The sequence below is a fragment of the Podarcis muralis genome, chromosome 15 (genome assembly GCF_964188315.1).
Source record: "Podarcis muralis chromosome 15, rPodMur119.hap1.1, whole genome shotgun sequence".
Classification (NCBI taxonomy): domain Eukaryota; kingdom Metazoa; phylum Chordata; class Lepidosauria; order Squamata; family Lacertidae; genus Podarcis; species Podarcis muralis.
The window spans coordinates 34,067,232-34,079,473 of NC_135669.1; the positions used below are offsets into that span (position 1 = coordinate 34,067,232).

At 46.6% G+C, this 12,242-nt stretch overlaps 1 protein-coding gene across 4 annotated transcripts in view; it reads left to right on the top strand.

Annotated features, from left to right (window-relative positions):
• The window catches only part of CLIP2 (CAP-Gly domain containing linker protein 2), a 71,601-nt gene that overhangs the window by 32,339 nt on the left and 27,020 nt on the right, over positions 1-12,242 (top strand). The window lies entirely within an intron of this gene.

Here is a 12,242-nt window from a genome sequence, read left to right on the forward strand (position 1 = left end):
ACCTGGCAGCGTGTCAGGTGGAAAACCTTCCATCATGGAAGTTCTGCAGGTGCAACTTTCCTGTGTCGCCAGGATCTGAGGGTACCTGCTACTGATCCTGCAATATGAGTGCCCTATGCACATTGGTTTGTGATTGGATCAGATTGGTTCATTCATTTCTAGTCTTTAGAACATTCCAAACTGAGGCTTTAACCATCTAAAAGTTAGGCCCTTTGGTTTCTTGCAGGGCAAGGGGGCAGCCACTGAGACTTGCAGCAATATTCAAGAGGCCCGTGGTTTGTGAAGCACTTAGGGCTGGGTGATAACAGTGGTACCTCGGTTTTCAAACACAATCCGTTCCGGAAGACCGTTTGAGTTCCGAAACCCGAGGTGCAAAGGACGGTCTGAAAACTTAATAAAGAAAATGGAGAAAAAAGCACATATACACTCAGCGGAAGCCGTTCGACTTCCAAGGCGTGTTCGAAAATGGAACCATTTACTTCTGGGTTTACTGCATTCGAAAACTGAAACGTTTGTCAACAGAGACATTAAAAAACCGAGGGACCACTGTATATCAATATATTGTCCAAAACCGGTTTGAAGTCCGTATCGTGATATTGGTTTCATGATTTTTGACCTGGCAATATATCATGAATCATGGTGTGTGCGTGTGTGCTATGAAAAAATCACAATGTGGAAAAAACCGTGAAGCCATCCAATGCCTCTATATAGCTCCATCCTTATTCCAAACATCGTGATATATCGGTATATCATGATGTTTAGCTGGTGATATATCACACTGTTGAAAACCAGATATTGCCCAGCCCTAGAACCTCTGTACCATGCTTTTATGTGGACATTTAGAAACCACTGGCAGGCGAGTGTCTAGTCAGTCGATTTGGTGTTCCATGTCATTAGTATGCTGGTGACAACCCACTTGCTGTTCTCTTCTTCCTCCTCCTCAAATCCCAGTGCGGTGCTGGAATTCCTCAGTCGTTGCTTGGAATCAGGAGCTGGCTGGATGAGGGCCAGTAGGGCAAAACGTAATCCTTATGAACTCCAGGGAAAACATAATCCTTATGAACTCCAGGGAAAACGTAATTCGTTCTGGAGGTCCGTTCTTAACCTGAAACTGTTCTTAACCTGAGGTACCACTTTAGCTAATGGGGCCTCCCACTGCTGCTGCGCCACCACCTCATATTTCTGTTCTCATCCTGAAGCAAAGTTCTTAACCCGAGGTAATATTTCTGGGTTAGCAGAGTCTGTAACTTGAAGCGTCTGTAACATGAGGTACCACTGTAAAATAAAAAAGAAGAATAATCCTATATTTGTCTGCCAAGGAACAGAAAATATGGAGCATGCTACTTCATAAGTATTGGTTTTTTGTTTAAAAAAAACACAACTTCCATCAGCTTCATGTATCCCAGCCAGGTGCCTTTGAGTTATTTTGGACCACAATGCACACCCAGAGACTCACTGGCTGTTCTGGCGGGGATTGATGGTCCACAATCTCTGGAGGGCACCAGGTTGGGGGAGGCTGACTTATCCACAGCCCCTCCTATCAGCTGTCATTGCCAAGTAGAACCTCCATATCTGGAATCAGCGTACCTGTGAATACCAGATGCTGGTGGCAGAGGGACGTCATTGCCTAGCTTACAAACTTTGCTGTAAATGGAAGTTGCTGAACCCAATAGCAATCCATAGCAACCCTGAAATTAATAACTGTGTGGCTATGCAATTGCTTTTAAATGTTTTGAGATGTTCTGAATCGGGGGTTCCCTTTGTGGCCTGTGAAATGAGTTTATGTTCAGGAGGTCTTCATTAAATATGGTTTTAAACTGCATTTTTCTTCTTTTATTTCTTATTGCGTATTGCCATTTTGATTTCTATCGAAATACGGTAAAGTACCATATAAGAAATAAAAGCAGCAATGGAAACAGAATTAAAAATCATATAGCATCAAACACAGGCAGAAAAATCATTATGTCGTCCGCCAGGAAAATCAGGAATTTTAAAGTGGTCTGTGGGGGAGAGAGAAGTTTGGGAGCTACTGCTCTGAATGTTTTGAGATGTTTTCTAAATGTTTTAAATAGGGTTTTTCTCTCTCGTTTAAATTCTACTGCTTTAGAGCGTAGTTTTAACCCGAAGCCTCTGGGTTTGCCTGGTCTCTGGCAGGTAGGTGGGGTTTGCATCTTCAGATGGGTGAGAGGGCCTTAAATTATATATATTTATATATAGAGAGAGAGAAGATTGTGCATGCAACGTAAAAGCTTCAGTCTGACAGGAGCTGGCTGCAAATCATAGCACAGACATGTTTAGGTGTTTGTGCCTGCCCTCATCTATGCCCCTCTTCCAATCAACTTCCTTCTCTAGGTTCCCTCCTGTGACACCATACCCTGCAAGTGTCCCGGAAAAACCAAGACATCCCATTTTTTGCGCGAGAGCACGGCGGCCATTTTGGGCGTAATGATTTCACACTGAGAACTCACCCTGAAAAAGTGCTTTTGGGGGAGGGCTGAGATCTCGTGCGGGTCACATGACTCACATGGTAGCACAGCTGGGAAGATGAACTTCCTGGTTTTGGGATTCAACATGGTGGCAGGTGTGTGACATCATCAAGGACCACCCCCAGTTCTCAGGTTTGGGCTGTGAAATCTGAGGGTCTGGGTTGCTTCTGAACTGGCAAAACCTACCGTTTTGCTATTCTGATGTTTGGTGCCTTGGGCGACTTTGGGAGGAAGAACGGGGTGCAAATGTAATAAATGAACAAATAGGTAATACAAGATTAAAAATGCAAGAATGGATCTCAATCTGAACCAGCCCCGAGAGAACAACAGACCTCTTTTGCTCTGGAGTTGAGAGCAGGGAGGGTGGAAGGGAAAGGAATTGCAGTAAATTGGAAACAGGCGAGGGAAAGAATGTTTCTGGAGACACAATTTGAAAACTGCAGGGGAAGTTCAAATGTTACGACTGTCTCCCCCCTGCGCCAGTCTTTATTTAGGCCACATGTCTGTCTTCCGGGCTTTCTGCTGGGGATGGATATGGCAAAAGAGGGCCTTTTCTCTAGAGTAGTTTTTAAAAAGAACCCAGACTTCAAAAACGAACCAACCAAAAACTCTGTGCTCCATCAAATATTTAATTTTAATTTTATATAGCTCCAACCAGTGTGCATGAACATGTTTGCAGAGCATAGATCCCTTTCCTACAGAGCTTACAACCAGTGGTTGTCAACCTTTTCTGGCCGGAGGGCACATTTTGAGATTTGAGAGAGTCCTGGGGGACAAAGTAGCTGCTTTTGAGGGTCTGCTAGGGGTGAGAGTGGCATAATGCAAAATTAGAGAGACAGCCAGTAGAATCGTAGAATTAGAAGGGGGACCAACCTCTGGCAATGCAGTATCGTTTGGGTTGGCCTTTTCTGAAGTTTTTCCAACTCTTCCATGTCCTTTTTGAGGTGAGGCAACCAGAGCCTTTTTATTGATTTTAGACACACACACACACACACACACACACACACACACACACACTTACACACTTGCTATCTATCTAACAGGGAACATTCCTCATAGGGGAAAGTGTGCAGAAAGATGCATATATTTGTGAAACAGGCAGGAAGGCAGAACGATATCCATTTCTTTGATGCAACAGAAGTCGGTCGTTCATGCTGTTGAGGAGCCAGAGGGAGGATTTGGCTATAAAATAATTATTTTAATCTGGGGCTGGACGAGAAGGAAACTACTTTGCTTTTTGGCAGTTCTTATCTTTCTTTGTGGCTACTGTTCAGAAGCCGCTTTGCATAGAGTCCCCCCCCCCCATTAAGTGTGTGCGAGAGAGAGAGCTCATAATTGCCTTCTTGGCTCTCTCTGAGTTCAGGATTGGAGTTTCTCTTGCAGAGGGGCTGAGTGCATTCACTCTCTACTGCAGAGGCAATGTTTGTGGCTTTCGGTGCTGCATAGTGTTTCAGAGCCATTAGTATTTAGCTGGAAAAGGAGATGACAGCCAAGGTTACAAACTGGGGTGGGGGGTGGGGAACGACAACACTTTTTTCTGGGCTTTAGTTTTCAGAGAGCTGGCTGCCCTTGTCTCTTTCTCTGGGCTTGCACCAGATGTTTGCAGCGGGCTCAAACCCTGAACAGGGACACTCTGGTGGGAGATTCCAGCTCCCCACCTGCCCCCTGGAAGGGGCCAAACAAACCTGGAGACTTCACGTTAGACCTGGAGTTCTCGCAACCCTAATTTTCAAGCCTAATTTTGGGTGAGGGGGTAGGAAGGGCACCTAGGAACAACCCTGCTGGAAAATGTGTGCCCCCTGGCAGCACTGTGGCGACCCCTGAATTGCAGACTCTGGTGAATGGGTGGGCAAACCAAGTCCCAGGGGCCGGATCCGGCCCTTGTTGTTGTTGTTTAGTCGTTTAGTCATGTCCGACTCTTCGTGACCCCATGGACCAGAGCACGCCAGGCACCTCTGTCCTCCACTACTTCCCGCAGTTTGGTCAAACTCATGCTGGTAACCTCGAAAACACTATCCAACCATCTCGTCCTCTGTCGCCCCCTTCTCCTTGTGCCCTCCATCTTTCCCAGCATCAGTGTCTTCTCCAGGGAGTCTTCTCTTCTCATGAGGTGGCCAAAGTGGCCCAATCGCCTTCTAAATCCGGCCCACGGATGGTCCGGGAATCAGCATGTTTTTACATGAGTAGAATGTGTCCTTTTATTTAAAATGCATCTCTGGGTTATTTGTGGGGCATAGGAATTCATTCATTATTTTTTTCCAAAATATAGTCCGGTCCCCCACAAGGTGTGAGGGACAGTGGACTGGCCCCCTGCTGGAAAGGTTTGCTGACCCCTGCCATAGCTGTCAACCTTTCCCTTTTTTGCGGGAAATTCCCTTATTCCAGTGCCGTTTCCTGTTGCTTCCCGCTGCTATCCTGGATTGTTAGATATCCCGTAGACTGTCCCCGGGACAGGTGAGGCTGCTGATCCCTTATTTTCAAATCTGAAAGTTGACAGCTATGACCCCTGCGTGTCTATAGAGATTTGGGGTGGACTTCTCTAGGCAGTACTTTGCTGTAGCACCATCATGTGTATCCACACACATCTCTTTTCCTTTGCAACACTTTAACTTCAGGAAATCCCCAATGTTGAGTTTGTAGCGAAAATGGCAACCACAAGAGGGAGAAAGGAACTCCTAAATTAGACTCTTGGTGACCTTAGAATGAGTATAATTATAGTTCATCTGAAGGCCTATTGTCTGTGAGACGTCGGAAAGTACTGCATCTCAAGCAGCCAAACCCCTCCCTGCGCCAACGTTAGTCACTTTCATAGGCTTTGGGGTGCCAAGGGTGCTGATTTTCCTATCACTCCCTCCAACTGTGTCGCATGTTGGGATCGAACCTGCAAACTTGGCGTTATGAACACCACGCTCTCTGGCCAACTAATGAGCCATGCATCCAAGCCATGGGGGAACCACTAACAGTTACTCTCCTGTAGACCTCAGTGATGGGGCAGGTGTACAAAGATCAGGCAAGGCCAAGGCATACTGGATCCAAGTTGCTCAGGGCCTTGTCAATTAATGCCAGAACCTTGAACCAGGCCCTGTAGTCTCTGGGCACCAGAATTACATGCTGCCCATTGTCTCCACCAACAGTCCAGCCACAGCGTACAATCTGCCAGCAATTCTGACCAACACATTGTTGACAAGGCATCTCCAAAAGTCAAAAACGGGGTTGAATTACCAGGGGCAGGAGCCATAAACTGAGCGAGCCCTAAATCGTGGACTATACGGCCTAGGACCCTCGTACCTACGGGACCGCCTCTCCTGGTATGTCCCACAGAGAAATTTACGGTCTGCAAATAAAAACATCCTAAAGATCCCAGGCCACAGAGAGGTTAGGCTGGCCTCAACTAGAGCCAGGGCCTTCTCAGCCGCGGCTCCAATCTGGTGGAACGCTCTGTCACAAGAGACTAGGGCCCTGCAGGACCTGACATCCTTCCGCAGGGCCTGCAAGACAGAGCTGTTCCACCAGGCCTTTGGTCAGGGCGCAGCCTGACCCCCTCCTCTGGCAATCGGCAATCTGCACAGAATTTTGCTGATGGTTGCCATTAATTTGATTTTAATTTGATTTAATTAATTTTATAATGAATGTTTTTAGAATGTCAGACTATTTTGATTGTTGTTAGCCGCCCTGAGCCCAGCTTCGGCTGGGGAGGGCGGGATATAAATAAAATTTATTATTATTATTATTATTATTATTATAACAGTTGTTGAAGCATCTCTGTGAGAGGAGGCTTCTCTGTATGTGCTCAGAGGAACGCTGACACTTGGTTCTCGAGGACTGAGCCTCAATGCCAAAACCAGGCAGAGGGCCTTCTCAGTAGTGGCACCCACCCTGTGGAACGGCCTCCCACCAGACGTCAAAGAGAAAAATAACTACCAAACTTTTAGAAGACATCTGAAGGCAGCCCTGTTTAGGGAAGCTTTTAATGTTTAATAGGTTACTGTATTTTAGTGTTTTGTTGGAAGGAAGCCGCCCAGAGTGGCTGGGGAAACCCAGCCAGATGGGTGGGGTATAAATAATATATTATTATTATTATTATTATTATTATTATTATTATTATTATTATTATTATTATTTATTAATAGGTTAGGAGGTTTGACTCCCTTGCGCAACCGTGGGAAGCTGGGCCATTGGTCTGTCTGTGATCTACTATCCCTGACTGGCAGGGGCTGTCCAGGATTTCAGGCAGGGGACATTTCCTGCGTGGAGATGCCATTGGAGATGTACCTGGGATCTTTTTGCATGCAAAGATGCTCTGCCACTGAACCAGGGCATCTACTATACCCAGCATGCTGTCCTTGCAGTACCTCCCACCCAGCTTGTGTACTTCTAAGTGGCTCATGTCTGGGAGGAAAATGTGGGCGGTCTTGGAGCAGCGACAGCCTTGCAATTACGAGACACGGTAATTCAAGGTTTCCCTTCTCCCTTTGGCTTCCAAAAGGGATTATTTTCCCATTGCTGCTCAAGAGGCACACTTGGAATTCCTTTCTTCTGTGCTGCCTCTCGTTCAGCTGTGGGCCTTTTTCTTTCTCTCTGTGTGTGTTGACATCTTGAGAAGGCTTCACCCTGCTTTGCAGAATGTAATTAAGTTCTAGAAGGGAAAAAACTTGGCCAGGCTGTGTTTAGAACAGGCATAGGCAACCTCAGCCCCCCAGATGTTTTGGGACTACAATTCCCATCATCCCTGATCACTGGTCCTGTTAGCTAGGGATGATAGGAGTTGTAGTCCCAAAACATCTGGAGGGCCGAGGTTGCCTATTCCTGGTTTAGAATATCTACTTTGAAAACAGTGGCTCTTGTGTGTCCATGTTCAGTTAAGCTGTGGTTATCCTAACTGATGGTGGGTTTGAAAGGCTCCAGGTCTACCTCCAGACAACCTGTTCGTTGAGCATTCATCCTTAACAGCTTATGTGATGGTTAGTTTGTGGCCACTTCCAGGTGGTCTGTTTATTAAGCATCCATCCTGCTTTGTTTCCAGGGAAATTAGAAGATGTAGGCTTTATCCTGAGCTTTCATCCTGATTTGTTTGCGAGGAGATGTACATTTAAAGCACATTCCCCTTTAAAAAAAATCATGGGAACGTTAGTTTACCCCTCTTAGACCTACAGTTCCCAGCACCCTAACAAACTACCATTCCTCTGGTTCTCCGTTTTTTGTGGGTGGAGGAATGCTTCAAATGTATGATTTATACCTCGCCTTGAAAAAAGTGTTGCCCCATACTTTCTAGTGCATTTTCACATCACTTTCCAATTTTGAGGAATGAAGCAGGTTTCTTGCGCATAGACCTCTCTGCCAACTATAATTGTGCAGCATGGATTTTCCGGTACATGGTTGAATCCTGGGCAAAAATGGCAGCGGTCTGGAAGCAACCTGAGTGTCATGGGTCCCTTGGACTCCAGAAGAACCTGGCATGACATGGTAACCTCAGACACAAGAGGAGGAGGGAGAAGGTATAAGAGGAGCAGATGGAGTGAGAAGTTGCAGAAGGTGGACACTCAGGGATGAAGGAGAGAGGTTTTCCTTTTCTGTCTCTAGAGAAGAGGAAACAGATTTGCCAGTCCGCTCGCTCGCTTCTCCTGTGGAGCACAGAGCAGGGAGATCTTTGACCAGCCAGGGGGAGGGACTGAGCTAGAGGAGGTGGCATCAGAGCTGGAGGCAGGTGGGCAGGATGCGGCCTTGTTACCTGGGACCTGGTACTGCCTTCAAAGGTGGCACCAGGTGTATGTGCCCATGCAGCAGAGGGTGAGAGACTCTCGTGAGTGAGCTCACCCTGCCTCATCTTTAAACACTTGGCGGGAGGGACGTGTCGACTGTTGGGTCATCTTCCGCCCAGTTATGAACCTCTTGCCTTGCATGTGGTACATTGGAGTCTCGACATCTGGGTCCTGAGCCTGTAGCGTTATTCACCTGAATAAAGATATTCTCCTTACTTTCAAGTGAGAGTTGCTGTTGTCTTTTGAGTCGGGAGCCTCACACCAAGTCTGCTCTTCACTGGGCACTCGTTCTGATTTGTTTCTGGGGCAGTTACACGGCAGTGAGCAATTTGGCCTGAATTCATCCTGATTTAAATATGCAGTGTTTCGATCCGCCCTTGCTATCCTGATACACTTCTTCTAGCCAGCTGCAAAACTCAGGTTTTTTACTCCTCCCCTGTCTGCGTTTGAGCTGTCAAATAGTTTCTTCTGAGTCCTGAGCCAACATGTCGTAGCTAGTAACCAGCAGGTCTTAAGGCTTATTTTCAGATGTTTGTCTTCACTTATTTCCTCCCTTTCATCACGGAACCCTCAGGTGACAGACATCTACTTTATTTTATATTTATTGCATTTGTATCCCATGCATGGCCTCTCCCCCTCCTCATTTAATGCCCTACAACAACCCTGTGAGGTAGGTTAGGCTGAGTGGTGACTGACTGACCCAGGGTCACCCGGTGAGCCTCATGACTGAGTGGGGATTTGAACCCTGGTCACCTAAGTCCTAGTCCATGGGTATGCAAACTAAGGCCCGGGGGCCGGATTCGGCCCAATCACCTTCTAAATCCAGCCTGTGGACAGTCCAGGAATAAGCGTGTTTTTACATGAGTAGAATGTGTCCTTTTATTTAAAATGCATCTCTGGGTTATTTGTGGGGCATAGGAATTCGTTCACCCCCCCCAAAAAAAAATAGTCCGGCCCCCCACAAGGTCTGAGGGACAGTGGACCAGCCCCCTGCTGAAAAAGTTTGCTGACCCCTACTCTGGCACACTTAACCACTGCACCACACTGCCTCTCATGTGCCCAGATGGTTCCCCAATCCAGGCCAAGAACTGCTTAGCTTCAGCAATTTGGTAGACTTATTTGTCTTCAGACAACGGGGCCTTAGCAATATAGTCTAGCAGCTTGCAAATCATTTGAGAAAGTGTCTCTCTCAGTCTCTCTGCCCTTGAAATGAAACCTCCTCACTTGAAGGCCGTGACTTCCGTACACTCAGGATTCTCCCACCCCATTGCAGTCAGCAAATACCTTGCATTCAATGAGCCCGTCCTACTAGCAGAGGGATCAAACTTGTCAGTGGCTTTTAAATCAAACGAAGGGCCCCTCCCCATCCCTATACGCATTTATTTGAGCAGCATTTGCAGAAATGTTGGAGATGAATAAATCTGCTTACTGGTCAGACGGTGTTCATCTCTTTGTTTTTCTGTGTTTGCTGCTACGCTTTCATTCCTGGGTTTGCACCCTGTGGCTAAATGGCATCTGCAGCCGGGTTCTAGTGGGGCCATGGAATTAGTGGCCTAAAGCCATCATTATTGGTTTAGCTGTCTGCTTGAGAGTGTCTGCAGGGCAGGGAAGCTGCCACTCCGGACAGGTCTGTTGTGCTGCTTGTGTGGAAGATAAATGCAGCTGGAGAGACTAGCCTCCCCTCCTGGAACATTTACATCCCAAATGGACATTAGAGAAACTTGCAACTAAGAACATGCATCTGAGCTTGCCTATTTCTTCCTCCCTCCCAATCAGTTTCCCTTTCCTGCCATACCTCTTTAGGTTGCTAGCTTGAGGGGAGCAACTGCCACCCTGGGATCCATATATATACAGTCGTACCATGTCTCCCAAATGCCTTGGAAGTTGATGGTCTCTGGTTACGAACTTAATTCGTTCTGGAGGTCTGTTCTTAACCTGAGGTACCACTTTAGCTAATGCGGCCTCCCGCTGCCACTGCACCGCCAGTGCGCAATTTCTGTTCTCATCCTGAGGTAAACTTCTTAACCCGAGGTACTACTTCTGGGTTAGCGGAGTCTGTAACCCAAGGTGTTTGTAACCCAAGGTACTGCAATATATATATATATATATATATATATATATATATATATATATTTGCTTTCGTAGATTTTCACGGGTATAGGTATGCAGGTTTTGGTGTCCTCGGGTGTCTTCCCGTGTAAAAGTTGGGGTGTCTAGGCGACGTTTCGACGAGGTCTCACTCGTCATCTTCAGGCTGGTGCTTTCGGCTTCTTGTTACTGGAACAGAGCAGGATCTCAGTGTTTGAGTTCCTATAAATACTGTTGAGGAGGTGTGGTGTATAGCCTCCAATGTTCTGGGCAGAGAGGAAGTTCCCAGGCTAGTGTGTCTTTTCTTCTTTTGTTCCTTAATTACTTGAGGGATATCTTGAGTGATTTCTTGAGTGATATCCTGAGTACCACTTAGGTGGGTCATTAGGTGTGGATTAGTTGCTAAAGCCTTTGTGTCTTGACCTCTTGAACTTTGTGAAGAGTTAGCCTGGGAACTTCCTCTCTGCCAAGAACACACCCCTCCACAGTATTTATAGGAACTCAAACACTGAGATCCTGCTCTGTTCCAGTAACAAGAAGCCGAAAGCACCAGCCTGAAGATGACGAGTGAGACCTCGTCGAAACGTCGCCTAGACACCCCAACTTTTACACGGGAAGACACCCGAGGACACCAAAACCTGCATATATATATATATATATATATATATATATATATATATATATATATATTGCTGAGCAGTGGGACAATTAAAAAACCCCATCAATAATAGACGTGGAGTACTTGGATAGATTTGTTTGTTTGTTTTTTAAACTAAATCAATTTGATGGTTGTGCTGGAAGATGGAGTAGCAAAAAACTCAGCTTTCCTATGTTTCTCATAAAGCTGCTTTTCACATTCAGGCTACATACACATTACAACTTGAAAGCACAGTGGAAGCACATTCCCCCCCCCCCAAAGAATTACAAGCACTGTAGACCCCTCCCAGAGTCACAGTTTGCAGTAACCCATAATCTTCAGTTCCCGGAGTTCTGTGAGGGTTTGTGTGTTTTGAATGTGCTTTAAATGTAGAGTGTGTGCGTAGCCTGATAGTCAGGCCGCAGCCTACTTTAGAGAGGCCAGGACTGATAGTGTAGCCCTGTGGGGAACCCACTGCCCCCCAGAATCTGATGCCTGAGGTCAAATCCACACCATACATTCAAAGTGCTTGTACCGCTTTAATAGTCACGACTTGCCCCAGAGAATCCTGGGGACTGGAATTTGTTAAGGGCGCTGACCTCACAGCACTGCAGTTCCCAATCCCTTTAACAAACTCCAGTTCCCAATATTCTGCATGACTTTTGCAGTTAGGAAAGTGATGGAGAAATACACTGAAAAATGTAGAATGAACGAACGATTAATGGGAAGACGTATAATGTGCCCACAAGCAATCAAAATGAACGTTTCATAAAGACACCAGCTGTGCACATGTCACTTTTTACTCCAGCGCATTCCCTCCACTGGTGTTTGAAGCCAAGCGTACATGATGTTAGCCACGATCCAAATTCATCCTGTAGTTTCTGGAGAAATGCCCCTCTGTGGTGCATTTTCCTTCGATCCAGCTTCCATCTGATTAAAAACAGAAGCTGCGGTTAAGCTGTAAAGGTAAAGGGACCTCTGACCATTAGGTCCAGTCGTGACCGACTCTGGGGTTGCGGCGCTCATCTCGCTTTATTGGCCGAGGGAGCCGGCGTACAGCTTCTGGGTCATGTGGCCAGCATGACTAAGCCACTTCTGGCGAACCAGAGCAGCACACGGAAACGCCGTTTACCTTCCCGCTGGAGTGGTACCTATTTATCTATTTGCACTTTGACGTGCTTTTGAACTGCTAGGTTGGCAGGAGCAGGGACCAAGCAACGGGAGCTCACCCCGTCACGGGGATTTGAACCGCCGACCTTCTGATCGGCAAGT